The sequence below is a fragment of the Phodopus roborovskii genome, unplaced genomic scaffold (assembly GCF_943737965.1).
Source record: "Phodopus roborovskii unplaced genomic scaffold, PHOROB, whole genome shotgun sequence".
NCBI lineage: Eukaryota > Metazoa > Chordata > Mammalia > Rodentia > Cricetidae > Phodopus > Phodopus roborovskii.
In genome coordinates, this window is record NW_026126409.1 from 33,283,855 (window position 1) to 33,310,014 (window position 26,160).

Below are 26,160 nucleotides of genomic sequence, written 5' to 3' on the forward strand. Positions count from 1 at the left end.
CTTTGATGCATTTTCTTTACTATCAGGTTTCACATTCATCTCGGTGAAGATGCTTAAGGCAAAGCATGCCCTTTCAGTTATCAGTTTATTGTTGAGAAGTACATTTTCTGTCCATGTTACAAATTTTCAGAATTAAGAGGTGGATGGGAGAGGTGCAGTGTTCAGAGAAATATCCATGAAGTCACCCAGTGGCACCACAGATGCTTCCTGGATTCTCAAAGGCACAGCATTAAGTTCATGGAAGCAATCCACAATAATACTGATATAAATGACATCAATGGTGTGAAATACATGTTTCCTTGTATTCAAGAAACAACATATGCTAAGCATAAGATTTGTGTAGTACACTGGGAAACAGTGTATTGTGCAGACACTGACTCCTGGTTGGATTAATAATTTGAGCTCAACTATTGCACTACACAAAGCTCTGACATAATTTTTGCCCATATTCACTTCAGGTCCTGTTGGATTAGTCACTCTCTTCAAATGCCTAATGATTTATCTTTAGTAACAAGGAACTGAAAATACAACTGTTTCTTAAGGTTTTTGCGTCTTCTAGTACTACAGTGCCAGTCTCTCAGAAATCTATTTTTCACACTAGAATGACAAGCAAACAAGTGAATTGAGAAAATATGAACAAATATATTAAACCAAATTCCAGAGTCATTTTAATGCTCCTGTAATCACTTTATTATTACGTCCTATTGGTCCACTCTAAATATTTTCCATTATATGGTGATGAAAAAACATGAGACATGGGGAAATGATATCTCAAAATAATTCAAAAATTTTAAAACTTCAGCTTTCTTCTTTCTGCGGGCATGGCATTCATTATGCCATCATGTGAACTGCAGTTCAATTTAGTTATGAGTTCCACATGAACAGTGTTTAATTTGAGATATAAATATATTTTAATATATGAAACATGATGTCCAATTGTCCTCAAAGATTAACTGAACCCAAGTACCTAGGCCACATTTAAGTTGATAGGGTACAACTGTTGGCTGCATTTCCAAATGTGAAGTGTGATGAATTCACCATTTAAAACAAATGGCATAAGTCATCATGGACAAAGAAAGACAATTAGTTCTGCACAAGCATTAACTTGTCTGAAGAGATGGCTAAGCAATCAAAAGCTTTTGTTGCTCTCCTTGGAGAGCCAAGTAGCAGTAAAACATGAACAAGCAGAATTAAGAAGCTATGGAAATACTGTTTCAAAAATTAATTCATTTTACATTTAGGGGGTCATGTCCCATGCACATGATACTCATAGGGAAACTTGTGGGAACTGTTCCTCTCATTTCAAAATGGGGGCTCTGGAAATGGAATTTGGTTTTTCCAAATGTACAGCCTATTCTTTTATTATATAAACAATGTCTTCATTTCCAGTGTACTCTTTCTATGTGCCAAATGGCATGCCACATTAATAACTAAAGGAAGGTCCCAATTCTTATTAACAATGGTCACCCAGGCAATATTCATGACATTCAGCTTTGGGTGAATGTCAAGTGTACAGATTTTAAACCTCACATGTACAGCTTTTAAAATCACATGTCTCCAGGCTTCAACCAACACTGCTGTTGTTGAATCAGAATCTCAGAGATAAATCCAAGTATTGTTTTCTATCATTTAAGTTTTTTTAAAAAAATTTCGGTATTTCTGGTGTGATTTAACTGGAGAACAAAGACTCTAAAAAGTTAAAATTATCACCTTTTTTTGAGGATCAGAATGAACTTTGGTGTGGCTCTGTAGATAACTGGACAATGTGTCCAATTTGATCATATTTTAATGTACTGTTTCTAGTAATACTGCTACCTTGTTTTAAATGGACCATTTTCCCAATCCCTTTATCTGAAAACAATATTCTCTATAGTAGCATGAGAAATATCAATTTTGTGCTAAGACTATAGCACCATCTGACAGAAAAAGAAGCCACTATTTTATTCCTTTTGTGCTGACAAGGCATGAGAGAATCAATTCCTTTTTCTTGATGGTTCAGGTTAGGAGAGACAAATGCATTGTCTCCTTCCTGCTCTATCAAAACCAAACATGGAGGCTGCAAATTCAGCAAATTAACTCCTCTCATTTCCAAAACAACTGCACTTCTCATTAGAAACTATTGAGAGAGCAGAGCAAAAATATGGTCTGTCAAATAACTAGTAGTTCACCTGGAACAGAGTAACCATGGTCTGTCTGTTTAGTCTACAACCTTAGAAAGTACTTACTCTTCATACCATCTGAGCATGCTTACCAACAGAAACTAACATTCCCAAAAGTCCAAAAATCGACATATTGTAAAAAAGGGAACAAACCAATAGCCTAGGAGCCTGCTGTCTCTCTGCTGATAGCAAAACCATCTATAATAGTAAATTTAAAAGTTTAAATGAAAATGGGCATCTATGTTAGTTTCCTAGGTCACTCAGGACTGTATGTATGTACCACAACTAAACAGTTTGAAACAATGGGGATGCAATGTCTCAGAATTTAGAAGTCAAAATCCCAGAAACAAGGCATGAGCCTAGTCAGTTCTGTTTCTAGGCCCCAGGAAAACCCCTCTCCTGGTTTAGAGGTCTTTAAATCTTTAGGTCCTCTTGTCTTACAGGAGCATTGTTCTCCTACTGTCTTCACATGATGCACTCCCAATATGGGCTTCTGTCTCCACATGACTGTGCTACTAGACTTATGACTCACTTTAATATGGTATGACTCTTATTAACTTATGTGTAGCCACTAAGATTGCTTTTCCAATGAAGGTCATATTCACATATTCATAGTAATTGAGGTTAGGGCTTCAATACACATTTGGAGATGGAAAAAAAAAACAACAAAGAAGGCATTGTTCCATCAGTTATACTACTGGGACTGTAACCAGCTCTCTGTTCTGCCTTTGAGTAAAATAATCAACATCTCATTTATTTCCTAAATAGAGTCACATCCAATCCAAGTGAACTTAAATGAATTCCTCAGGTTTCGTCAGCCTGTTTGCTCATGTATAGAAAACCATAGTAATTAAATGGGAGAGAATATATATATATACATACATATATATATATATTTATTTATTCATGGTGAGCAGACAGCAAAATCACTTATTGGGGAATTTTATCAGGCTTCCAACTAATTTTCAAGAAATGAACATATGGCAAAGAGAAGAATTAAATGACACACTCATTGCACCAGAGGTATGGGTAAAACATTCATGTAAAATCCTAAATCTATTTCAAGTGCCTTGATTTGTGCCTTTTAATTTTTTTCTTTAGTTCCTTTCTAAGGCCCTAAGTGAACAGGGATCACAGGGATGACTCATTTTGCAGTTTTCCTTTGAAAGCAAAAAGGAAACAGAACGTCTGTTGTGTTTTTATTTCAGCCCTCAAACATCCTTTCTGCTATGAATATATGTATCTGCCTTCCTCCCAAGGATTCCACAGAATCCTTATTTCTAAATGTTTCTTGCAATGTTCTTTCTTCCCTTCCCCTTACCTTCACCTATTGAGAAGCCCAAAACATCTCTGACCACAGACTCAATCTACTTAGCTGAAGTGAGCAACAATGAAAACTTTGACAAGGACTGATTTAGCCAACACTTCCTCAACTGGAAGTTTTATAATTGGGTGAATGCAAGTAGGACATGCATAACTCTGGCCACTTTGTTTGTGCAAGCACAATTGGTGCTAAATACAAATACATTGGTTTTTAGTCTATTGACAAAAACTAAGAATAAATCCCTGCCATATCAAACTAACTATAATCCTTGTATGCATTGCATTTTCTAGTCAATTTAAAATGGATTATGTTAGCCTTTTAGTATGTAGCTCTATGTTGAACATTTATATCAATTTATCAGTCATCTTTCCTTAAGAAATAATTTGAGGAATTTCCATTTATTGTCAATCTCAGTGTCTGTGTGACTGGTGTTGTGTTCAGGAAGCAGTCTCCTGTACCAATTTGTTCAAGGGTACCTTCCACTTTCTCTTCTAAGAGGTTCAGTGTGTCTGGATTTATGTTAAGGTCTTTGATCCATTTGGACTCAAGTTTTGTGCATGACGATAGACATGGGTCTATCTACAGTCTTCTACACACCATCATCCAATTGTGCCACCACCATTTGTTGAAGATGCTTTCCTTCTTCCATTCTATAATTTTAGCTGTTTTGTCAATATCAGGATTTTCAATTCAATTCCATTGGTCTACCTGTCTATTTTTGTGCCAATACCAAGCTGTTTTCAGGACTATAGCTCTATGAGAAAGCTTAAAGTCAGGGATGGTGATGCCTCCTGTAGTTCTTTTATTGTACAGGGTTGTTTTGGATATCCTGGGTCTTTTGTTTTTCCCTATAAAGTTTAGTATTGTCCTCTCAAGGTCTGTGAAGACCTTGTGCTGGGATTTTGATGGGGGTAGCATTGAATCTGTAGATTGCTTTTGGGAAGATTTCCATAAGCTTCTGTAAGTCAAAGAACACAGTGGCAACCAGTGGCAAAGAACCAAAAGGCAACCCACAGACTGGGAAAAGATCTTCACCAACCTTACATCTAAGAGAGGGCTGATCTCCAAAATATACAAAGAACTCAAAAAACTAGTCAACAAAACACCAAATAACCCTATTAAAAAGTAGGATACAGAACTGAAGAGAGAATTCTCAGCAGAGGAAATCAAAAAGGCTGAAAGACATTTAAGAAAGTGCTCAACATTCTTAGCCATCAAGGAAATGCAAATCAAAACAACTCTGAGAGACCATTTTACACCTTTCGGAACAGCTAAAATTAGAAACACCAATGACAACTTATGCTGGAGAGTCTGTGGAGAAGAGGAACACTCCTCCACTGCTGGTGGGAGTGCAAACTCATACAGCCATTTTGGAGATCAGTATGGTGGTTTCTCAGGAAAATGGGAATCAGTCTACCACAGGACCCGGCATTTCCACTCTTAGGCATATACCCAAATGATCCACATCCATGCAAAAAAGACTTGTGTTCAACTATGTTTGTAGCAGCATTATTTGTAATAGTGAGAACCCAGAAGCAACCTATATGCCCCTCAACTGAAGAATGGATAAAGAAGATATGACATATTTAAATAAAGGAATGCTAGTCAGCAGGAGAGGGGGGAAACAATGGAATCTTGAAATTCGCAGGGTAATGGATGGAACTTGAAGAAACCATCCAGAGTGAGGCAACCCAGTCACAAAAAAAGGAACATGGTATGTACTCACTCATACATGGATTTTAGACATAGGGCAAAAGATCACCAGCCTATAATTCACACTACCAGAGAAACTAGGATACAAGGAGGAACCTAAGAGTTTCATACAAGATCCCTCACAGAAGGGGAAAGGAACAAGATATCCTGAGCATATTGGGAGTGAGTGGGGGGAGGCAGTGAGTGGAGAGGGAGTTAGGAGAAAGAGAAGGGGAGGAGAGGATAACATGTAGGACCAGGAATATTTAGTCGGGGGATGAATAGAGGAGAGCAAAAACAAAGAGATACCACAATAGAAGAAGCCATTATAGGTTTGAAGGGAAAACTGACTCTAGAGAAATGTCCAAAGACCTACAAGGGTGACCCCAAGTAACAGTATGATACTGATTCCCTGATAATGAGACTGATAATTAACTTATATGCCATCATAGAGCCCTCATCTAGTAGCTGATGGAAACAGAAGCAGACACCCATAGCTAAACACTAAGCTCATCTCCTGGAATCCAGTTGCAGAGAGGAAGAAGTGATAAGAAAAGGGGTCAAAACCAGGCTATGGAAACCCACAGACAGCTCACCTGAACAAGGGGGAGCTCATGGATCCCCAGATTGATAGCTAGGAAACCAGCATTATACTGACTCGGATCCCCTGGACATGGGTCTCAGTTAGAAGGCTTTGGTAGTCTAAGGAACCTCTGACAGTAGAGCCAGGATGTATCCCTTGTGCAAGAAAGGTCTTTGGGACTTTGGGAGCACAGTTCCCATGGAGGGACATTCCCTTAGCCTAGAGGCAGGAGAGAGGGCCTAGACCCTACTCCAAATGACTTGACAGACTTTGATGATCCCTCCTGGAAGGCATCACCCTCTCTGTGGAGTGGGGGGGGGGGATGAGAGGGAAGGTTGGGAGGCATGGAAAGGAGGGTGAACTGGGATCAATATGTAAAATAAGAAAAAATAAGAAACATTTAAAAAGAAATGATTTGTAGACTTTTAGGAACAAACATTTTTAAGTACTTTATTATGTGGGTATATCTTGTAGATTTTAAATGCAATGGAAATTTTACTTCAAATAAATTAAAATATTGATGATCAAGAATTCAATGTTAAAACTAAAAGATAAATTAGAAACACTGTTTAATAAAGATGAATTGGAAAAATGTTTAAAAGATAAAACAATACTGTGAATATAATAATAATAAACATCATTGTCTATTGTTGTGACTTGTAAAGTTTTACTCTGAACTTTGACTTTACTAACAAATATATGTATGTACAGACATTTGTTTATTTAAATTTGAAAAAAGCTTGTTTTACATATTAAACACAGTTCTCACACCTTCCTGTCCTCCCCTGTTTGCCCCAACAACCCCCATCACATCCCTTTTCTGCTACCCAGGGAAAATGAAGCCTTCCATGAGGAGTCTTCAAAGTCTGCCATATCATTTAAAGGATGACCTAGGCCCTCCCTATGGAATGGACTCCCAAAATCCATTTGTAAATTAGGGATAAATACTGATCCACTTCCAGAGACCCCACAGACTGCCCAGACCTCCTAGCTAACACCACGTTCAGGGGCTCTGGGTTGGTCCTATGCCAGTTTCCCAGACATCAGACTGGGATCTATGAGCTCCCCCTTGTCCAGGTCAGCAGTTTCTATGTGTTTCTCCAACCTGGTCTGTACCCCTTTGCTCATCCATCATTCCTCCTGTCTGCAACTGGATTCCAGCTCAGGAAGTGTTTAGCCGTGGGTATTTGCTTCTGCTTCCATCATGTACTAGATGAAGGCTCTAGCATGGCATATAAGGTAGTTATAAACCTCATTATCGGGGCAAGGCATTTATGGAAGCCTCTCCACTATTGCTTAGATTTTTAGTTGAATAGCCAGTTTTATATGAGTGAATACACAATTACTTTTGTTTCTCTTGTCAGCAATTCCCAACACTTGAAAGTTTTTCTAAGTTTTCCAGTTTTATCAAGAATCTTCTCTCATGGGGCATGAGCTTGTTCTATCTTTCTAGGACCACTGTCTATTTTCCATCAGTTGAGTCACCTTAAAATGTAACTAACCTAACACTAATAACACATTGTTGTAGAGTTAAGGCATTTACATAAATTGTAACAATCTAACTTCAGTCTAGGAGCACTAATTCTTTTCACCAATTTTACCCACTCACATTTGCTAAGGGGATTTGTCATTTGTGTTTTTGTTCTTGTTCTAGATAATTTTAATAGTGTCTCCAAATAAATAATGTGCCTAAATAGAGAATTTGCCAAAACATTCTAAAAATATCATACAATTTGACAACTAGCATTTTCTCATCTAATTGCCTCAGAGAATGACTTTCAAAAATGAAATACCATGTAAAATATCTCTCTCTCTCTCTCTCTCTCTCTCTCTCTCTCTCTCTCTCTCTCTCTCTCTCTCTTTCTCACACACACACACACACACACATTACCATTATGTCAAAGGCCTCATTTGATGATAGTACTCAGGGCCGTCTGACATCTGCTTTCTATAAAGCAAGACAGCTTTGTATTTTAATCATTAAAATGTTATATTTTAATGAGAAGGCCATTTAATTAGCAGTTTGCTTTCTATTAAAATCAAAGAGCATGCAAAGTGATTAACTTTCTACTGGAGAAACCTGAAAAACACTAGTTTACCCAGTTTCTAGGGTAAACTTGGACATGCATAAGTCATGCGAACAGCATACCTTTCACAGAATGAGTGACAAGCAAAACCTCAGTATTAGCCTGAGAAAACAGATACACTCAATATTGAGCTCCCTACAAAGTATCCAATTGGTATTTCTCAAAATTGTCAATGTTGTGAAAAATAAGGACTATCTGCAAAATTGGAATAGCCAGGAGAACCCCAGATGGAATACAGCCAAGTATAACATGATATCTCACAGGGGATCATGAAGCAGAAAGAAAAAGTTAGGTTAAAAGAGAAGAAATTAAATGGATTCCTACCAGTATTCTCTGTCCTTCCTGCACATAAGCTATCAAGGAAAACATGTGCCATTATACTTGGGTAAAGCCCTTTAGTTAGTGATAAAAAGCAGGATTATCCATAAAATGTATGGTGATTAGGTCAGTTGCATACCTAGTAGTTAATCCCAACCATAGATGGACCTTCAATCATTATTCCTTAGTGGTTTAACCCACATAGGCTCAATCTGACTTTCTCCTAAGATGACAAAAACAAAACAAGTTCAGTTATGAAAGGATGAAAGGATGTTACAAAAGTAGTCTAGAATTTTAACTCAGGGAGCATGTCTAACATGTACAGTGTTCCAGGCTCAGTTGTCTTCAAAACACACACACACACAAACACACACACACACACACACACACACACACGTGTACACAAACAGAGAGAGAGGGATGGAGGAGGGGGGTGGTGCTGAAGAAGCACATCAGATTTCATCACCATTATTTTCCTTCTTTCCTCCCTCTTTCTTTGTCCTGTTTTTCCTTCTCCACTTCCTATCCTGCCTTCTTTTGTTATTATCTTTACAAAAATTTAAAACTTTATGTTTGCAGAATTAGTACTAATTGGGCATATTGCGGGACTGGATGAGGGTTCATTACACATATTCAGTGTGTGATGTTTAAAGAAGGGTAACCCATCTATCTCTTCAAACATTTGTGATTCCTTTCTGTGAAAACATCAAAGCCCTTTCTTGCTGCTTTTGTGAAGCATGCAGTACATGATAACAATCTGTAGTCATCCCACTATACATCAGAGCTTCTAAATGTGCATCTCTTATCTAACCGTAACATAAAAAGTTGTGAATCAGCCTTTTTTCCCTCTTATTTGTAATAAAAAATTTTCTCTGAAGTGTAACAAAGGAAAGAACTTGCACAAGCTTGCTAGCTATGTTTTCAAAATGTGAATATATGAACAAAACAAGCCCCTAAAACAGTATCATCCGCTGCCAAAAGCCACCAACATTCTCAGAAGCCGCTAATGGTTACCATTGTCTCAAACTTCACCTACTTTGTGCACCATACTACAAACATTTCCTTGGAATATGTATCTTTTTATCCGATGTATTTTTCAGCTTCAACCATTTTTTTATTTCTGTCCCTGAATTATAGTCCATTGTGTGAATGTATAAAATGCATCCATTCTGCTGGACATTTGGGTCATTTCCAGCTTAGGACTATAATGAATTGTGTTGCTATGAACACACTTATAATTGCCCATTACCCTCTTCTTGACCTTGCTGTACCTTCATGGCTTAGCATCTCCAGGAAAGAAGCCAAATAAATACTTCCTGAAATTAGAAAACCCATATGTTTGCATTAAATCATTTAAATTTCCATAGGCTTGGAATGATGCCATTTCTAAAGGGCAAAGCCACATTTTTCTTGCTCCATCCAATGAGTAATGTAGCTGTTTCTCTAAATGTAGGCAAGCAAAGAAGGATGGGAGTACAGAGACCAAGAATAGACTATACTCCAAGCAACAAGCAACGCTTAACATTAGCTAATGCCAATAAAGACTCCACTGCATCAGTGTAATAAATGGTCCTTTAATGTCAACATGTAACCCAGAAACAAAAAGGATTTTGAGCAAAAATAAATTTCCAGTATTTGACATTTTACTCAGAAAATGTATCTTTGGAGTAAAAACCAGGCCCATTTTTCTGGTTGTGAAGCCCATTTTGAAGAAGGAAAAGCTAAATTTCTATGTATTTCCAGCCACTTAGAACTATAGGTAACAAGGATATGTATAGTAATTCTAGTACCTATGACTGAAGCAAGTGTCTATTAATAATCCAGGTGATTTAATGACACATAAAGATATTTTTCTGATACTAAAACTTGTTAGTAAACATATTTGAAACCATCCATGTCCAGCCTGCTTCTTAAGTTGAAGAGGATGTGTGAGAAAAAATGCTTGAGAACAGTATAATTACTTGAAGCATCTATTAATCATCTTAGTATTGTAGAAGAAATTTTTAGAGAGATGGACTGTAAATTTTTGAGACTGTGGTGGTCATTAAATAATCTCCACTGGAACATGCACCTAGGAAAGCTTTGAAAAAAAATAGTTTTTTTTCAATAATTCTAATAGTGTTAAATAAACAAAGAAGGACACTAATCAGGAGTCAAACATCTTCTGATTTACAGCAATTTCATTAAAATGTCTTTTACCAATTTTTGTACCAGGAACTAAAAATTGCTATCAAATTAAGAGCTTTATTTCATAGCAGTGTGTGAAAAAACAACAGTAAATCAAATAACTAAGAATGTTCTTGGAGATACCTATAACATAGTTGGAACTCTTCATAGTAGGGGCATCTCTAAGACAGATATTATTGACCAAGATTCTGAATCTTTAGCTTGTGACTGACCTCCTGTATTAGTGTTTCTATTTCTCTGTAGAGACACCATGACCACAACAGCTTTTATAAAGGAAAACATTTAATTGTGATGGCTTACAGTTCAAAGGTTCAGAGCATTATCATCATGGTGAGACATCTAAGTGTGCAGGCAGACGTGGTTCTGGAGAGAGAGCTGAAGGTTCTAACATCTTGACCCATAGACAAGAGAAAGTGGTCTGTCTCACTGAGCATAAGAGACCTCAAAGCCCACCCCATAGTGATACACTTCCTCCAACAAGGCCTTATCTCCTCCAACAAGGCCATGCATCCTATTAATTACACTCCCATTGTGGGGGCATTTTCTTTCAAACAACCATACCTTCTAGTTGATGCTAAACATTAAGGGGAGGAAATGAGCTGGCAGATGGTTCTTAACAATAAAAGTCATTGAGTTCTGGGTTCTTACCATTTATTTTGGGATTTCTAAAGTCAGAGGAGCCTGTTTGAACATGTCAGTGGCATGAAGGTCTAAGAAGGAAAGAAGGAAGCCAAGAAGAGAAATTTTTTCATTAGGAAAGAAATCCCTGAAAGGAGAGAGGACTAAATGTCAACCAAGGGTTTCAATGTGTGTTGCATGTTCTGGTGGACATCCCACAGTGTTCCTTCAGAGCTAGAGTAAGGGGAGGAACAAGTGGTGTTCCAAACAGAAATGTGGGCTTCACAGATCCCAAGAGGTATAGTTCTATGTTGCATTTACATATGCAGCCCCCAACACATGCAAGAACAAAAATACACCTTAGAGTCTGCAAGATACAACATGGCTGTCCATCATCACTATTATATCCAACCTGCCCCAGCTGTAATAAGGGATCTCAAAATCAGTTAAGCAAATGTTTTGCACACCATACCTCACTCCTAATCACTTTGTTAAGTCCTTGGTCCCATGATCTCCATTTGTGATAACTCTATAAAATTTAAACACAAATAATCAGTAACTAAACCCATAAAACACAGAATTAGGAAAACAATGGCACAGTGATAGTATGAGCAACAAATAATTTGTGTACTTAAGTAAACCAGTAAGGAAACCTCCATCTTCCCTCATCCTATCATGCTGATATTAAGCATAGGAAGCATACGCTACCATCTCCAGAAGGTAATATAACAAACAAAGGAGTGTCCCATATCACATGACACCACATGGTTTGGGAGATGTGAGAAAAAATGATGCAAGTCCCTGAAATGTTTAAAATAGGAACATTATGAGTAACTGAGGAATGCTGAACAATTAAGAGTCCTTAGAAAAGTAATTTATTACTTTCTACAGTTATAACACTGAGGAATTTAGGAAATACACATTTTATATGCTTTCACTGAAAAGCTGGTTAACATGGAGGTCAATCTTTTCTGCACAACATTGCATTTTTGTTGAACTATTGAAACTGCACGTATTTGAATCAAGAAGGAGAATAGTTTTTGTCTGTGTTACCTTTTGATAACAAACTCTACAGGTGAAGGATCAACGTTTCCTCCCTTATACATAGCCTATCCTCTGGTTTTTTTAAATACCAATGCTTTATGTTTCTCCTCCAAAAGGGACAACTTAGGAACAAGAAGGGGCTCCCAGTTGGAGAGAGCAGAAGAGAGTTGATGAACTAGTGCACTATACTTCAAAACCATACCCTGTGACAGAGCACATTTCTCACAACCCTGGTGAGCTAATTTGCAACTGAATAGCTACTCCAGACAACTGACCCCTTGTCTTAATATACATGGCTTTCCTTTTGGGGGCAATTGAGAATGTACCAACAGACTGTAAGTCTCATTTATCAAACAGTTTTCAAGAAAATTCCTACAAACAGGCAATTACCGGATGCTCACAAGGAAAATTACAGAGAAACTTAGCAAAGAAAAATAGTCAATTTTCTGGGAAAAATACAAATGTGTCAAAATTTTACAAAAAAAAAAAAAATGCTAACAGAAATTAAATTGAACTATAAAAATATACAAAATTTTTAGTGCAGTCAAATGATAACATAATACAGTTGAAATAGAACCCATACATACCTGACACTGTCAATGCAACCAATTACTGATAATAGATAAGTCACAGATCTAAGGGAAAACCTACTACTATTATTCTGCTAAAAGAACATAGCAATAAAATTATTTCTGGTGCAGTATTGCTATATCCATAAATCAAAGCATGACTCAGCTTTCATCAGAGAAGCTTCTTCTTGTAGTAGATAGGAATTAGCAGAGACCTTCAACTGGACAATACACAGAGAGTAAGAGACTTTGGAGCAGTTGGTCTCTAACAGGATTTCTTCATCAAAACTCTCTCGCCAAAGCACAGAGATTTATGTGGAAGAGGAGATGGCAAGATTGTAAGAGAAAATAGATGACTACAAGGAAATAATGTCTCCCAGACACAGCAGGACTGGCACACATATTAATTCTCTGAGACTGGCAATACACACAAAGCTAGAATAGGTTCAAGCCAGATAGGGTCGCAAAACTAAGAGCAGCGAGAGGGCACGGGGTATCCCACTCCTAAAAAGAAGCTATTTGCAATCGATACCTACTGACAAAAGTAAAATCAGATTTCCCCAGTGTAGTGTTACTGGTCATATCAGGGTGTATCAATCACTCTCTGTGGATGACCTCATCCCCAGTAGTAGTTGCCAACTCAGAATGAAGCCATGCTTTTATTTGCTTTGTACGGACTCTTTGTTTTATTTTATTTGAACACTTTGTTTCTGTCTTACTGATTTTTGTCTTGTTTGTTTTGATGTTTGGGGGTTTTATTATTAAGAGAAAGAGCAAACAAAAGACAGCAATATTTGATCATAAATACTAGGGTAAACAAAAAAGGTCCTGTGAGCATTTATGAGTTTTCCAAAATTCTAAGTTTTGTCATCTTGATTTGAATTATAACAAATAAGAAAACAAGTATCAATTTTATACTAGGAATTTTCCAGAAAATAACCATGCTGTTTTCTTTTGTAGAACGAAAAAACAAGATAGTTATGCTTAAGTTATATGTTAGAAATATTTTATTTTAAAACATATAATGAATTTATTCTATATTTAACTATAAGACCTGGCCAGAACAGTATTTGACTTAAGTGAAAATAATTGAATCACTCTGACTCTCCACTCTACTATGCCACTAATGAAATGAGGTAATGAAAATATCGAGCATCTCAGAGTTAGGTAGATGACCCTGAGATTTGTCACACAAGTTTGAAGGACCTGGGAGTATCACCCCAGGATCCATGGTACCATGCATCTGTCTTTATATTGCAGCTTTAGTGAGACAGAAGATGGACATAAGCGATTCTCAGGAAGCTCATGGTTCAGCTGGACTGGTGTACACATATGTGAAGAGACCATGTCACAAACAAGGCAGAAGACAACAACAGACACTGAGTTTCTCCCTTAACCTCCATGTATATTCAGTAATGAATATGCATACACACACACACACACACACACACAAATATGCACACATGCATACAAGCACACACGAATTAAAAATAGAAAACCCAACATCTTCTACAATGACACATAAAAATAGGCCAATCAAGAATGACCTGTTAGGACAGGGGTGAAAAGTAGATAGTAGCAAGATTGTAACAACACTAGTCCGAATGCTATGGGGGTAACCCAACCTGAATCCTCCAGGATAAGGTTCCTTAACAACAGGATGTCAAGTGAGAGGACTGGGGATGAGAAATAAAGAATAGAAAAGCAATAGCAGTGACCAGATGATCTTGCATAAGAAGATGACTTTTGTGCCAGGCAAGTACAGCATCATACATACTTTTGGGAGTATGGGGGGAATAGCCAAGGTCATCATAGAGTTAAGTTAGACAACATTGTCAAAGAGAACATGGGATATATCAGACACAGCAGTCTAAGGACTGAGGAAAGCCACAGACCAGGAAAAAAGAGTTGGGTTCTCAGAAGCCACAATCCTGACTCTCATAGGCACTGGCTCCAGCATCAGACTGGCCTTGTCAAGTCTGATTCTGAACAAGAACATAGAATTGTTTCTTTTGTCCTTTCATTGGTGCCTCTGAAAAAGTCTTGGTAAGTTTTTTTCCCTGCAGCAACAATGACTTTCTGGTCCAATTTAAGATCCATTCCACAGAAGTAAGCACTTGCCTAGGACTGTGAATCTGGGGCTAGTGGTTACCTGGAGAGGCCATCAGCCCTAGGAAAGAACCTATTATTATTTTGCTAAAGGACATAGTATGAATCTGCCTTCTAGCTCTCAACCCTCCTCAATGAAGCTCCTTTCAGCAGTGACTCACAGAAGGTGCAATGAATAAGTGTCTATTTAATGATCAGTCATAAATATATCACACCACCTCCAGAACCCAGGAAACATCATCAGAGGGGGGCAGAAAGAAGAGGTGGACTGAAACAGTATCCAGTAGAAGCTGGAAGGGTTTCAGGATAGATGTGATCAAAATGCACTTTATACGCATATGAAATTATCAAAGAATAAATTAAAGAGAGAGGCATGAAACAGTGGTTATGGATCCTATTTGCTCTTTCAGAGATCTTGCATTCATTTCCCAACACCCACATCAAGCACCACAAAGTCACCCATAACTCCAACTCCTAAATTCTTCCCTAATCTCTGTGAACACTGCATTCACATACACAATTGTAAATAATATAGGTCATGAACCATGTGTGTACAATAAGTGCTTTGAGCAGGTGTAGCACAAACACTAATTGAACTTAATAATAAAAACCCAGAGTCAGATATCTGGGCAAATGCTAAAAGACCAGAGAAGAAAAGGAGCCAGCCACTAAAGTTCTTACCTCTACTAAATCTTCAGCCTGAAAAAGGGCTACACTCCTGTCTCCTCCTGCTTTTTACATTCCTCTCTCAATCTAACCATATCACTTCCTGTCTCCACCTCCCTCATGCTGGGATTAAAGTTGTGAGATCCCAAGTGCTGGGATCAAAGGTGTAAACTCTGTCTCTGTGTTAGACTGGTTTAATCTCATAAGTCCAGTGTGGCCTTGAACTCCTGATCTTCCTGCTTCCACCTCCCAAGTGCTGGGATTAAAGGGATATGCCAACACTGCCTGGTCTGTATGATTAACTAGTAGCTGGTTCCACCATCTGATCATCAGGCAAGCTTTATTTGTTAGAGCACACACAAAAAAAATATCACCACAAACAGGTTATAAGTTTGGACAAATCTTATTTATGGCTGTAAGGAATAAAATCAGCTTGATGGGATGAAATAACCAATGATATAGAGTTAGATCATGATGACTAGAATTTTCCCTAAGGTCTACACAATCAATATTATAGTAGCATTCATAAATCACTTAAAATATAATTGATATCCACTCTTTGTGCAATATGTACATACTGTGACATTTGTGATGTATGTTCCATAATGGTGTTATATTTATGTTGCTTTTAACTGATTATGGGATGACCAATGAATCTTAGAACATATTAAAAGGATTTTTAAATCTTTGGGTCATTAAAGAAAACAGATTTAGAGTTTTAAATTGAAATGATTTCCCAAGGAACATTTTTCTCTGGCTGCATTTACCTAGAGACACCAAATAGCACAAGCAATTTCAATGTACTTAAGATCTTACAGGGAATTTCATGCGTTCATAGCATCCCTTCCTAAGAGGAAGCATCCACAAGCCTTCAAATCCTGAGAACTTTAATTCCTGATACCCCTGTTCTTCTGAGTGTTTCGAGAACCCATTGTCAGAGAGAGTGAACTTGATCCTGCTTTTGATTTAGGACAAGTTCTTATCTTTGAACTGTCACTTCCAGGCATTCAAATCACAGGCACACAATGGGCAGTGGCCCAACAGGAGCTGTAATCATAGCTGAAGAAACTGATGATAAAGTATGAGGTGTCATAAGTTTTGATATAAATCAACAGAGAAATTCCATTTCTATCCAGTTAAATCACTTCTAACTTTATTGTCTTGCGGGAAATACAGTCCTTGTCAAAGGAGGCAAAGTTCAGATATGCTGCCATCAGTTCTATTCTTTTAACAGCATTTTGGCAAATTGTTTTAGTCTAAGCATTTTCAAAGACCATTACTAGCCCAAAGAATCTCATTTTAATGCTACCCTGGATATAGACAAGATCACTTAATACACTGACAGCCGTTTCTCCCTAAATTGCCTGTGGCAGGTAGTCTTTTCCTGTGTGCATTCTCTCTGGTCACAAGCCTAGGTAATGATTTAATGATTTGAGAATAGGACAAGACAACCACCTTCTCTTTTGTGGAGTTGCTACTCAAAGTTACCCATTTCCCAAGCTTCCCACCTACACTATCAAACAATGGCTAAACTCCACTAAAGACCATCCCCATCCCATGCCACACTCTTTCATTTCCCCTTCTTTCTTCCATGTCTACATCCTTAAGCAAAGGCATTTCCTAATGAGGACTTGGTCATGACCAAGTAGGAGCACATGGACCCCAGTCGTAAAACCAGGGAACCAGCATTGGACTGAACCTAGCCTTCTGAATGTGGATGTCAGTTAGGAGGCCTGAGCAGAATATGGGACCTCAGACAGTCGAACCAGTATTTATCCCTAGTGCACAAATGAACTTTGGAAGCCCATTACCCATGGAGGGATACTCTCTCAGCCTAGACACTTGTTGGGGGGGGAGGGGGCTAGGCCCTGCTCCAAATGATATGACAGACTTTAATGATCCCCAATGAAAGGCCTCACCCTCCCTGGGGAGGAGGGATGTTGGTGGAGGGCATAGGAGGATGGGAAGCAGAGGGAACTGGGATTGATATGTAAAATAAGATTGTTTCTAAATTAAATATTTTAAAAAAGAGAACTTGGTCAATAAATCACAGGTAAAATGGTTTCTGCTTTCAGCTCTGCTTTGGTGGGGTAACAACCTAAAACACAACAAGAAGGGAAGTGGGCATGTTTTAAACAAAATTAAGTCTTATGTCAGGTTGCTCAAATCTCTTGGTATCTCATGTCTGAACATCTTTAGACTCCTGATAATAACTGCTCCAAGCATATCTTGTTTCAGCACTGCCTTCAAGACACTATAGTGGTTCAATAAATGGTTGTTGACTTTCTAGTTCTGTGACAATATGTACATAAATGTATGAATAAGCAGAACCTTATTAGTATTGAGGGTCGTTAATATGAGCTCAGAATTTATAAGGCATCCAAGAATTCTAAAATTTGATAAAGATGAAATATCCTTTCAGGCCTTCAAATATTTATGTCATTCACAAAGCAGAAATGTAGTGAGTGTAGTGATATGTTATTTATGATTTGTTAAAGCTTGCCTGAGGATTCAGAAGCAAAGTCAGCCTCGAGCTACCGAGATCAGGTGGTGGCGGCACACACCTTTATTCCTAGGACTCAGGATTAAGAGTTAGTTTGTTTGTTTGTTACTTCAAGACCACCATGGCCTAGACAAGAGTGAAGAGTAACAAAGCTCATGCCTTTGATTCCAGCACTTAGGATCACACACCTTTAGTCTCAGCATTAGGGAGGTATATAACAGAGGAGCAAGGTCTCAGGGCTGGCATTCATTCTCCAGCCACATAGAGGATAGGAAGACATTGAAGTCTCAAGTTTCTCCAGCCACACTAAGGACAGCATAGCAGTCTGATATTTGGTGGAACGAGGATTGCCTTTCAGTCTGAGGTAGAGGTAAGAGCCAGCTGCTTTGCTTTTCTGATCTTCAGCTTGAAGCTTAAACCCCAACATCAGTCTCTGGATCTTTTATATATTATGTTACAGTAGAGTGCCCTTTACAGTCTAGGTGTCAGCTACATAGCAGTCCAGCTCTTTCCTCTTCTGCAGCACCCAAATCAATGATCACCTACAGGAGAAACCGCTTTGATTTCCCTCCCTTTCTGCTAACCTCATCACAGCACCTTTCAATTCCATTTCAATCAGGAAAAAAAATTTAGTACAAGTTCTTTATGAGGGCTCAAGGACAGAGTAACAAATAAAAGAATTTTCCAATTTTCTTTTAAATGCTTATATTTTAATTGTATAAAACAAAAATAAATAAAATGTATTGCATCCAGAAAAAGCAATAAGATTTAACACTAAAAAAGAAGTGTGTTGTGTCAAGCCATGAAAAGACATAAAAGAAATCTAGATGAACATTTCTAAGTGAAAAGTGGCTCTGTACTGTATGATTCCCACAGATGGCACTCTGGAAAAGACAAAACTATGGCAACCATAGAAAGGTCAGTGTTTAACCAGGGTTTTCGAAAAGAGACAGAAAGGCAGAGTATGTGGGAAATTCAAGTAAATGAAGCCCCTATGTATGATAACTATAGAGCTAGATACACAATACACAACCATGTTAATCCACGAAATGTATAAAACCAAAGGTGAACCCTACTGTGCACTATGGACTTTGGGTGGCAATAACGTGAACAATTACAATAGGTGGAGACTATGATGCAATTCCTTGAGAAATGTCAAGTGTAGTGAGATATTCTTTAAAAGTTGGTGCTATGTTAAAGTGGTATTAAAATTGCATTTAGATGGAACTTTGTAATGATGCCAACTTTGTAATGAGTAACTTTCTCATTATGCATTAAGATAGTGCTTTCAGTCACACCACTGGAGTAATTGGCAGGTAACCAGAGGGTTATACACAGCTCCAGCTTCAAGTCAGACAATGAACATTAAGATGCAATTCTTGGGAAAGGGTCTATGATCCCCTGTAAGAGAAAATACTACATAAATATTTGTGGAGTTGATTGAGACATAAACACATACATCCATGTTGTGAGCACTAGTTTCTCATTGCCTCTGACTTAGAAATATTTCTTCATGAATCTTAGAGGCACATTTCTCAAGTGACAAATTGAATTGAGAAGACATGCCAAAACCACCTTGTAACTTTACATATGTTAATGATCATTGAAACAAATTTCAGATTAGTACAACAGATACTTAAGTATTATTACAAGAAGTAAAATATTATATGAAATACTGAAATCTAAAAGACAATTAATAGATCCAATATAAACATTTTCAAAGACACATTATGATAATATTTTCCTCACATTTTTCAATGATAAGAACAAAAGTTATCTGTCTTTTTCAATGTAAAACTGACTTTGAACAACTAATATTCCTGCTTCTGAAGCTAGCCCCTTTTGTCTTGGTTGTTTAAAGACCTCCTATAGTTTGCTTTTGAGTGTGTTGTAATATTGTTCAGGTTCTCTGTAAGCCCAACTGCACAGACTCTGACCTTTTATGCATTTCAAATGTCTTTGCATAAACCTACATCAAACTTTCAGAAGTTTTTGAAATAACTGTTTTCATTTTACCTGCAAGCCCCACTATGAAATTATCTCTAACTGTTGAATTATTTTGTGCATCTAATGGACTTATATTTAGCCAATTATTGTCATTAAAGACTAAAATGCACAATTCACACTTACCAGGTGCTTGAATTTCTCAGAGCTCGAAAGCTGAGACCTATAGTGAAACCAAGATAAATGTGTCATTGAAATTTTAGATCCCCAAAATAAAAAGAATAACTCAAAAGCCCTGAATATTTTTAAAAAATATTTTCAGCAAGGCATGATGCTGCATGCTTGGAATGCCTTCACTCATGAGGCTGAACAGGAAAATCGAGAGATCGTGGCAAACCTGAACTACATAGTAATTTCCAAGCCACGCAGGGCTGCATAGCAAGACCTTGTCTGAAAAAGAAAATATAAATTTCATAAGTACAGCAGAGGAAGAGAGCTGAAACATCACTGAACTGCACCTCAAAAATAAACATGATCCCATCCGTCAATTCAGTGGAAGCAACTGGAAAACTATGGAGAAACATTTTCAACATACATACTAAACATTTTAAAAGTCACCACTGATATTTCAAACAACGGTCATGCCTGACCAATATGACTCACTGAACTATGTCCTAGAATAGTGGAGCTAGTAAAGCGGGAGACAAAGTGTCCCACTGAGGAAAGCCAGAGAAGTAGATCATAGAGCAAGAGAAGCTAAATTGTGCAATCAAAGAGTTAAAAGGAAAGATATGAAGCAAAGGCAATAAAACACTGTTCCCTCATTCTGAACACGTGCATCTCTCCCTTCCCCATAGAAAGACATAGAAGCACTTCTCAGACAGTGAGTCTCCACTCTCTGCAGAATACTTCAGGTATATAATATATGCACATACACAGATATATACCATAAATGTATACAAATATGCATGTACATATAGATATTTAGGGCACACTTGAACCATGAAATGCACAACCTACAGTCTGTGAAATAATTTACAATGCTATTACTAGTTAAATGTGTACTTTTAAATAATGCTATCAGCATTCCACTAGGGCTCAAAAACTAATAGGCAAACCCTTAATTTTCTTTGATCATCTGTTTAATATTTCATATTTTACCTTAACACAATGAACATTACCCTATTGTATTGCATTCATTTCACTACTACTTCTTGAAGTTATTTCAGTTGAAACCACTCTCTAGTTAAGAAAGTAAAAACATGATAGTTATTTTGAAAGTTAGGTTTCTTTTAACTGTCAGCAATATTATCTGCCTCTGAAAGTCAAACTATAGCTAATTCTGGTATTTTTGCTTTCTCCAACCCAGGAGTAGTTCAAAGACATGAAGCAATGCAAAATCCATATGTAGTTGTGTGGTGTTAGTGTGACTCAGTCTTTCAAAACATCATTGAATATCAAAACTTAATTCAATGGCTGAATAGTTAACATGTTTCATTTTCTTCTTCAACATGGCCCCAGAATTGTTCTGCTCTTAGTAAAGGTCCAGCAGATGGTGAGAAGTAATGTAATGTAATTGGACTCATTGAGTTCAAGAGACTTTGGATAATTTCACAATATTACACACAAAAATCCACCATTCTGCTTGCTAGTCATGTCCTATTCTAAGTTGTCTACCTTTCCTTTTTCTTCTAACAATACACAAAAGTCCAAGAGTTTGCTTTATTAAACATACAAATTGTCTCAATTACCATGAATACACACACCCACACAAACACACACACACAATATTTAGACACATTGATAAGTAAAATAGAAATGTAGACAAGAACAAAAAAAATGTAAAGAAAAATTCAGACACTGTTCTATCCTGGACCTGGATCTACACAGATAATAATAATAAACCTGAATTTGTTCTTCACAGAAATATTTAAGGAAATTTCTCAATGATATTATGATCTCAAAGGGATAGAAATAACAAGAAGAGAAACTCCTGCTGGCTATCAAAAGGATGCTATTGATTATACTGTCCACTGCAATCGGCATAGCTCTTTCAGGAAAACACAGGAGGGCATTTTCTCTGTGGGATCAGACAGGAAACAGTTTTTATTGTTAGCCAACGAAATAGCTCTTACACCTCCTACTCCTGTTTCTGTTTGTTCTCACTATTGTTAGATCCAAAACAAAGTATGATAAAATTCTTGCAAATAGAAGTGACTTTCTGTCACACCTTTGATCCCACATTTCATTTAGCTGACACTATTAAGCATTTCTTCCCTGGTAAGTTAAGTCTGTAATTCCCTTTTTAAATTTTATGGAACACTGTATAAATATTAAATAGCACATTGTGATTCCTATTATTTCTACAGGAAACCTGTATAACCTTTTCAAAGACATAATATTTTAGCAGGTCCTACTCCCATGAAATATACCTTGGTTGCGAGTGAATTTTTCATTAAGGAATACAAGAAGATATATCTACCAAAACAATTTTAGATGTCAAGAAACTACTTCTGCATAAATATTTTCATTCCAGCATTTGGCCAAGAGCTGACTGTGTCCTTGACTTTGGGCTATTGAAGGTGCTTAAGTTTCCTTCTGTCAAACTAAAATCATACTCACAATACTCATAGTATCTCCTTTTTACTTTAATCATTTTGAGATGTTAAATTTTTAGTCTAGTCTCTGTCTACTCTCCCATTTCTTGGATTTATACATAGTCCTGGAATCCTAAATACCAAACCCAAATTTGTAGCCAGTCTAGAGTAGCTGCTCTTCTGAATTCCAGACACATCCATTTGCCCAACTTCTCCTAATAGTTACCTAGATGTAATGAGCTTTCAGACTTAGCATTTTTAATAGTAAAGTCTAAAACACACTCTAACTTTCCATAGTTTCTCAATCTATATTAGTAACAAATTCATTTTTTCAGGTGCTGCAGACAAATCTCTAGACTTAGCTTTGCTTTTCACTTTTCCTTCCATACAGATATTCAATTTATTCCAGCTTTAAAACATGTCCAATGAATTCCCACCACTTTTCACAACAACGTCAGTGACAAGCCTTTCTGACTCAATGTTGCCTGTCCAGTTCCTCTTGCTTCTATTCCCTTCTATGCATAGTCAATTTGTCATATAGAAACATAGTAACAAGCAAATATTTTAAACTATGAGTTGAATAATGATTCCTTTCTGTTTCTTTTTAAATAAGAATAATCCACAAAGGCACATATATTTGACAGCTTAGTCACCTAAGTGACTAATTGGCACTATTTGAAAGGATTGGAAGGATTAGGCTGTGTGGCCTCATTAGAGGAAATGTGTCACTGGGGGCAGGCTCTGAGGTTTCAAAAGTCCATACCAGGCTCTCTAGCTCTCACACTCTTATTGGCTGTGATATGATGCTTTAGGAAGCCCTTACCAGACACTAAGAAAATACTAAGGCTTTTCTCTTGAACTCCCCAGATCCCAGAGCTTTGAGCCAATATCTATTATATAAATGTAACATATTTATATAATATATAAACATATATTCTTTGTCAAATTTAAAAAAGCAAGATGTAATGTCATGCAGTAGTTTCACTGTTGAAATGTAATGTCTTTATGTATGCATGTGTAGGCATGTATATGTATGTGTGTGGCATTTATGTGTGTATGTCTCTATGTATTTCTCATGTGGAATGATGTACATTAATTCCCTTTACTTATCTTCCTCCCTCTCCCACTGGGATCCTTTGTCTCCACAAATGCCCCTCCTATGTCCACATCTTCTTTTTCTGTGTGTGCCACTAAGTTTGATTAGTTTCTTGCCTGAGTGTGGGTGGAGGTGACTGTAGCAGAGGCAACTAATTTTTGATGGATAGTCTCTCACTCAATCTGAACTTAGGTTCTTACACTTGCCTTCTAGCCATTTAACTAACTTAGGTCCCAAAAGCTGTATTGAGAATGTACTCAGCAGCTAAACTTCATAAACATCCTCTTAAACTCTTGAAAACCAAGACAATCAGTGGATCAAAGACAAACCAGTGTTAGCATGTATCATTTCATACTGGCTACCAAAACCCTGTTGATATTTGACCACACTCATGCCACACTATTACCAAGCATATTTTCACATCTGTGTGTTACATCGCCTTTTCTTTCTGCGACAAAACAATTTTAAAATGATTCAAAGGAGGAATGGTTTACTTTGACTCATAGCTTTAGAAGTTTGAGCCCATGATCCCCTGAATCTATCGCCTTTAGACTTGTGATAGAAACATGATGGCAGAAGGCATGGCAAAAGAAAGCTGCACATTTCAAGACAGCAGAGACTCAAAGATAGAAAGGGAGGAGCTAGAAGATAAACCCTTCACAGTTACATCTGGTAGCTCAGTCTTTCAACTAGACCTGTCCTCCTCAGAACCCATTCAACTATGAACTCGGTAGATTTGTCCTTTGATGAGATAAATACCCTTATAATTTAATCACCTCTCACTATACCATCAACTGGGGATCAAGTCTTTAACATATGAGATTGGGGGCATTTTATAAATAAACCAAAATAGAATAAATAATTCTTACATACTTCTTATCTAAGAAGTCAAATTTCACCTAAGATAGAGATATTATATATATAACCTATAGAGATACCTAAAGATATGTATGTATAAACAGAGATAGTCTCATGGGTTATTGTCTCACTTTGCCATCATCAGGGAAGCTCCTTCCAGCAGGAGATGGGAACTAATATAAAGACCCACAGCTGAACAATGTGCAGAGAGTGAAAGACCTCACCCCTAAATGGGACATCTCCATCAAATCCTACTTCTGAGGGCACGGGACATTCTACAGAAGAGGAGGCAGACAGACTGTAAGATCCAGAGGGAATGGAAGATACCAAGGGCATAAGGCCATCTAAACATAGCAATACAGATACACAAATGAACTCACAGAGACAATGGCAGCATGTACAGGGCTTGCACAGGTCTGGGACAGATGGTGTTCCTACAATGAGCAAAGAAATAGAAAGTGGACACATGCCATTATCCATAAACCAGATGCTATTTCCAGTGAACAACTCCTCACAAATGAAAAATTAGTTTTCTCCAACCAAGTCTCACTGGATATACCAACCACTCTTAAGACAAAACTTAGAAATTCATTGTCTAATGTTTTGTCGGGGCGTTTTTGTTTTCTTTTGTTTGTTTTTTGCTTTGTTTTGAGCTTATAGATCCTATGCATATATATTATGGTTTTGTGTTTTCATGGGATTTATGTGTGTGTGAATATGTCTGTCTCTACATCTATGACTAATTCTTGAGCTTTCCTTTTGCTCTTTTGCTTCTATTTATTTGCTTTTATCTTTTTATTATTTTTTAGATGCCTGTTTGTATTCTAGAGAGAAGGGGGTATGGATTTTGGATGGGAGAGGAAGTGGAGACATTCTGGGAAGAGCTTGGGGAGTGAAAGTATATAATGTATGAAAAAATAAAAAGGTGAAGGTACCATGTTTATCACAAATCTGACAGAATAATTATTTAAAGCCACGCCTATTCAAGTAGAAATCTCTTCGTGCTTTCTAAATAATGTAGCTAGACATGTTCACAACATATAAACTAATTAGACATGAATGTTTGCTATTTCCATACATATTTTTCATTGGTTTGTGTAGCAAATACTGTTATGCCCAGCAGGCACTTCTACCCATCCCTATTGTCCTTGTTAACAGAATTCCAACATGGTCAAGGCAGATACCCAACTCCAGGGAATTAATCAAGTTTTGTCTTAGCTATCACAATTCCATTCTCTCTTCCCCTGGACCCTTGTCAGGAGTGGTTTAGTAGCAGGCACTGTATTTAGTTCTTAGCATGGAAATATAAGGGTTGGTCTTCTGGGGACTTATAGAACAGAATTGCTTCCTTGAAAAAAAAGAAAAAAGTAAGGCTCTGATATTTGTGAGTGTTAAATCAGCTCTGAAGATCTGTTGATATAAAAGTTATGAAATTGCAAGCCTGCATTAGCAATGTTGCAACAATATTATGTCAAATTTCTTACAGTCAAAAGGATCATAGTTTCTTTACCTTTCTTGACTCACTCTCTAGTCCCCAAATACAGTGACATAATATATGCAAGTCATTGTATTCTAACATCTACCTTAACACAATTGTTCTGCCTGGCTCTCTTCATATCCTTTTACATATGCGTTGCAATCATTTAAGTGGAACATAATTAGAATATAAGGTAAATGATGGAATACTTTTGATGCTCAATTGTTAATAATGATCATCATCATGATTAAGTTGGATGCAGCTCTCCCTTGTGGGAAGAACTCAAGCAAGTATCTTGGTTATGCCCCTCCAGTTTACAAAAGTTCTCA